Genomic DNA, 5620 nt, shown 5'->3' with positions numbered 1-5620 from the left:
ATCAAAAGAAATTAGGAATATCAATCCGTGTCGGTTGGAGTCAACGCAACGCAAACTTTTCGTTTTCATTTGCGATTTTTGATATCACTTGATTTTGCGATAAGACATCAGTGACAAAAATTTGAATTTTGGAACTATCTATCCTTCGTGGTGTTTTTTTTCTTCTCAGAATCATCACTAATGGTAAAAGTACATAACTGTGTATTTTGTGTTGTGTTGCAAAAAGTCAAATACGAAATGACGCATCAGAAAATAGTTTCGGACTTTTTCATTCACCGTTTCACTCACCTATCAAATAAAAAATGAAGATTGTTCTGGCTCACTGCAGACTGATAGATGAACATGTGAGAGGCGTGACTCGTAGTGGAGGTTCTTCAAGATTTTGTTATCGTTGTTATTATTTAATACTGGTTATTAAATCATTGTTGTTAACAGACTGTTAAGGGGGAAAAAATTACTGTTTTCGTCATGCCGCACAAGAACACTGTTGGGTTTTAAGGTATAGAATTAAGGGTCTTTTATCGCCTTATATTGCTTTATTATATTTGAAAATAAGTGCAAGTAATAATACAACAGGGCTGTTAACTAAGCTGATAACTATTTAAAAAAATGAAATGAAATCTTCGTTTTATGTCCATCGTTATGCCGGCCAGGATAAAGGAGACGGTGATGATGACAACTGAAGGAAGTGGGAGGAAACCGTCGCACACGGAGTATACCCACCAGAAAGCTCATTGCGAGCTGGGATCGAACCAAGGACCACATGCAACAGAGCTGAACTCTCTTCGTATGATCCACCGCGGCCACCTGATAATTATTGAGCACAATGATCAAAATTATCATGTTTTGTATGATGATATGGTACGCTCCAAAAAATTGAGCATGGTATACAGTAATTCCTATTCCTCCTGTCCTATTTGTCAGTGAAAAGCTACTTATTTTCGAGCTTTTTTTTTTGTGACAGTAGGATAAACGTTCCTTTCGCGTACTTGCATAATTCTATCTGAACGAAATAAATTACTTTATGTCAGGGGGGGACGATCGGCCCCCCAGAAGAGGAAATGATTTCCTTATTTATTTTTTTATATATAAATAACACCCATCCAGAGTTTGGAGCTCTTAAATGTAGCTCTAAGGAGCAGTATTACAACCCCCCCCCCCCGCCAGAAGTCCGTTCTGGATCCGTCCCTGTCTTATGCTGCACTAGACTACATTGTCAGCAAAGTGTATTAGAATAACTGAAATACGGTACTGAGTGGTAGAACTCTTCAAATCACTTCGTTTGGGGTTTTAATCCAAGGAAGAAAATTACTATATTTTTAATTAGCTAATATTTCTTTTAGAGTTTTTAAACCTGCTTGAAATTAGAAGTACTCGTTATATACAACATTAATCAGCTAATAGTTCTTTTAGAGTGTAAAAGCCGTCTTGTAAGGAAGAAGTACTAGACTCGTTACATACAACAGGTATCAGTTTTATGCTGCATTATGAGGAAATTAAAGAGAAAACGCTAATTTTTTTTTTTTTTTTTTTTTTTGGCTTCATTGAAACGTAACTTCACATAAAAATTAAAACTGCATAACTTCATTTGTGATGCATTTCTACGTTTCAAGTTATTGTTTCATGCACGGAATAACATATCTGTGGTTCCGGACATTCTCAGTTTTTCTTCTTCGAGATGAGATTGTTCTTTCATTTTTCAATTTATTTATTTATCAACAAGGTGAGGATACAGCAATTGAAAAGCCATTTTACACTGAAACAGTATCAACAATAATTTAAAATGACCGATATTAATGTCGAATCCATAGTTTTCGGGATCCGGGTTTGATTGATAACAGTTTTGGTGCACTTTAAGTCCAGGTTCAGCCCCCAGTGGGGGCAAGACACTCTGAGCACTCCTAGGGGGAGAGGGAGGGGCTGACAAAAATTATAAGAAACGAACGGTATTAGTGTTAAATCCATAGTTCCCGAGATCGCTTAGATAAATAGTGATACCCCAAATGCTATTTAAGTTCAAATTCAGTACTATTAGTGCCCTGGGGGGGGGGTGAAATTGGAACATGGAAAAATAATCGAAAATGACCGATATTACTGCCAAATCCATAATTTTTGGGGTCGCTGAAACGAATAGTGATGATCCCAATGCCGTTTAAGTCCACCCCATCAGCAGAAGTTGAGGTGGTAGAGATGAAAAATAAAATTTGAGAAATCATTGAGATATGTGTCGAATTCAGAGTATTCAGGGTCGGAAAAAACTGTGAGCAAGTCTTTACTTTGATTCGGACAGTGACTAAATAATTCATCTGACTCGGTTCCCGAAGCAGTTTAGGAATCATTTCCCAAGAACGATTCAATTCAAGAGAGCAGTCCAGGAATCAGCTCCTCGGAACAGACAACCTGTTACTCTCCCCCAGAACTCACTCCTAGAGTACTCCGGAAAATAGAAACATCTTTGGGAACTGCTTCCCAAACTACAATGGAAACCGGTTCAGATAAATCGATTCTTGAACAACCGTAATTCACAAGTTCTCCAAAATGTAGATCAGAAACAGGCAAATAAAACTAACATACTTTCAATGAAGTGAAAACCAGATTTTACACTAACCTAATCCAAGCCGTCCATAATCTTCAACTACGATATTTAATTCTCAGCTAAAAATTTAATGTAAACAGCTTGCATTCGGAAGTACATGGGGGAGATACCGCCCCAACCCCCCTGAAATAGAGGTGGATAAAATAAACCCTATAAACACACATTTCGTGTTTATTTTTTTTTTTTAAATGTACAAATGTAAAACAAATCAAGAATAAAGCTAATATCAATTTAAAAAAAAAAAAAAAACGCTAGTGATATAGAGATCCAGCATGCTCGTCGATCTCTAGATGCAAATCAGCCTCACATATTAAACCACCTGATTCTTTAACTAGAGTTTCTAAGCAGACCTCTCGACAAAACGTTAGCCAATCGGAGACAGTTTTAGTACTTAACGTTTCGTCGTACCGTACCAGAACACTCATGAATAATAAACTCATAATTACTGATTCCACACAGGAAAAAAATAAGCAGTGTTGGCAAAAAACATGTTTTTTACTGAAAAAAACAAAAAAAAAGTTTTTTTTTGTTTTAAACCTGTTTTTTTGGGGAGGGGTGTTAGATAATTTGCTCTATGTATTTATATTACATATGGACAGAAATAAGTGTTTCACCTTGGTGTTATTATGCAACAACCGGTTACGCTGAAAGGGGTGACATAAGCTTAAAGCGGAGCCCAAACTATTTCTTACCTTACATCCGAAACAAATTGTCCTCCATTTGAACTCGAAACAGGGACTAATTGGCCGCAAATGCGATACGTCTGCCGACTCACTCACGAAGGACTTCTGATATGTTGTACTGATCTTTACACACTTTTAATATAATTGTCTAATTGTCAAGAGTCATTTGAGAAGGACTAAAAGATAAACAGTTGCACAAATGAAATCATTATACAGAATTACATATAGACAATTTCAAAATACTGCAGAGTACAGAAGAACTAATTAAGCCCAAGTTAGTTCACTACGACTTTTATTATTCCAAGTTAAAGAAATACGACGACTTAATTTGCATATTAGTAAGAAAAGTGAATAAAGATACGAATTATTTGAGTCCACTTTGGCTCTGACCCATTTATACATACATAGATACCAAAGATACTACTAATTTCAGTAAATCCTCTCGAGTGGTTTGTATGACTTCCCCTCCAAAAAAAATACGGTATTTCGATGTATTTTATCAATAGTAAATATTATTGAAACGAAACAATATTTAGAACTTTTCTTTGATTGCAATTGCATAACACTAATAACAAACTATAAAAAATCACAAAAGAAACATTCATAAACTTATAAAAACAAGTTGCTTTTGTAGTATAATCTCTTTGAGTAATGAATGGGAAATTTAGGTCTGAATATAATATGAATAATATGTGGGAGTGACACGCAATAACCCACAAATGTGCGTTTATCAAGATTTTAGGAACACTTACACTTTTACAAACATTTTTCGTTTTTTGGTTTAAACCAGTTTTTTTTTTTTTTTTTTTTTTTAACCAGCTGGTTTAAACCAGCCAACCCTGAAAATAAGACAAGAACACTTGCCCAATACTCGCATTTGTGACCAATTAGTCCCGGTTTCGTGTCCAAATGGACAATTTCTCTTGGATGTAAGTCGGGAAGCGGTTTGGATTCCGCCTTAAGCTTATGTGACCCCTTCCAGCATAACCTTGTTGTTGCATAATATCAAGGCGAAACAAGCTAATTTCTGTCCATATCTAATATAAATACATAAAGTAAATTATTTAAACAAAAAACAAAAAAAAAAGGGTTTAAACCAAAAAACCGTTTTTTTTTTTTGTTTTTTTCAATAAAAACCATGGTTTTTGCCAACCCTGGCTGGACTATAAGATTATTAGGTGGGTATACGCCGTATACACCCCATTACATCCCTGGGTATGGGCGATTCAAAAGTGGCAAGGGGTCGGCTGAAAACGTGCAACTATTGAGACGTCCTTCGATGTCAAAAACAAATGAAAACGTTAAAAAAATGTTCAAAGTGGCGAATGACTTGGGAGAGTTTCCGAAGAACTAAACATCTCGTACGGGTCAGTGAAAAGCATTTTAAGAGCCAATTAAATGGGCAAGTGTCTTCTTTCTTCACTACGAAAACGCATCGTGCCACACCTCGCTTTTGATCCGCGAGTTTTTGGCCGAAAAAATATTCGTGTCTGTTTACATTCGCTGTGCTCTCAACATATAGGATCATGTGACTTCTGGTTCTTCCTAAAAATTAATATCGTGCTTAAAGGGAAACGTGTTGACACCATTCCTGACATTGAGAGGGCCATGAAAATGAAATGAAATCTTTGAGTTTTATGTCCCACGGTTATGCCGGTTAGGCTAAAGGAGACGGTGATGATGAGTAATGAATGAAATGGTGGAATGAAGAAAGTGGGAGGAAACGGGAGAACCCCGAGAAAACCCACGCACACGGTGTTTGTCCACCACAAAGTTCACTTGGCGGGGGCTGGGATCGATCCCGGGACCCCAAGCGCCAGAGGTGAACGCTCTACCACTGAGCCACCGCGGAGAGGGCTATGACAAAGCAGCTTAATGCCCTTACAAACGAAGCTTTGCAGAAATGCTTCCAGTCATGAATGCAACGCTGGAGTGCATTGCTAGCTAAAGACAGTACTTGGAAGAAGAATGATCAAATCCCTTGTAAGCTTATTACTTCGTTTCTAATAAAATTATTCAATGTATTTTTTGATCACACCTCGGGTTAATGTTTATAAAGGGAAAAGATCGCTCCTGAATGGTTGCATTCCTTAACCCTAATATTAACATTTCGGCGAACAGGAGAAAGTAAGAGGTTTTAATTAAGTGGCTGCTTAAGAAGCAAAAGGGATCAGTGATCATTCGTAATGATTCGTGTTAATTCTTCAAGGAAGCTGTTGCTGTATTTAAGAATTCCTTCCATTAGATTTTTTTTTTTCCGGAGATTTAATTCACTTTCATATTAGCTAAACAACTTATCAACGGGGAAGAATGCAACTATCAAATTAGTATGATTTTGCAA

General features: G+C 36.7%; 1 protein-coding gene across 1 annotated transcript in view; it reads left to right on the top strand.

The window, feature by feature from the left end:
- The first annotated feature begins 308 nt into the window (after window positions 1-308).
- LOC145663965 (lysosomal cobalamin transporter ABCD4-like) overlaps window positions 309-5620 on the top strand; it is a 55296-nt gene continuing 49984 nt past the window's right edge. Inside the window, exon 1 of the mRNA XM_081730198.1 lies at window positions 309-499. The gene's annotated coding sequence lies outside the window, so the exon portion shown is untranslated. The remainder of the gene's footprint in view (window positions 500-5620) is intronic.

Source organism: Thermobia domestica, chromosome 11 (assembly GCF_964235325.1).
Source record: "Thermobia domestica chromosome 11, izTheDome1.hap1.1, whole genome shotgun sequence".
Classification (NCBI taxonomy): domain Eukaryota; kingdom Metazoa; phylum Arthropoda; class Insecta; order Zygentoma; family Lepismatidae; genus Thermobia; species Thermobia domestica.
The sequence above is the reverse complement of the archived record's forward strand: the minus strand, read 5'-3'. Positions and strand labels throughout refer to the sequence as shown.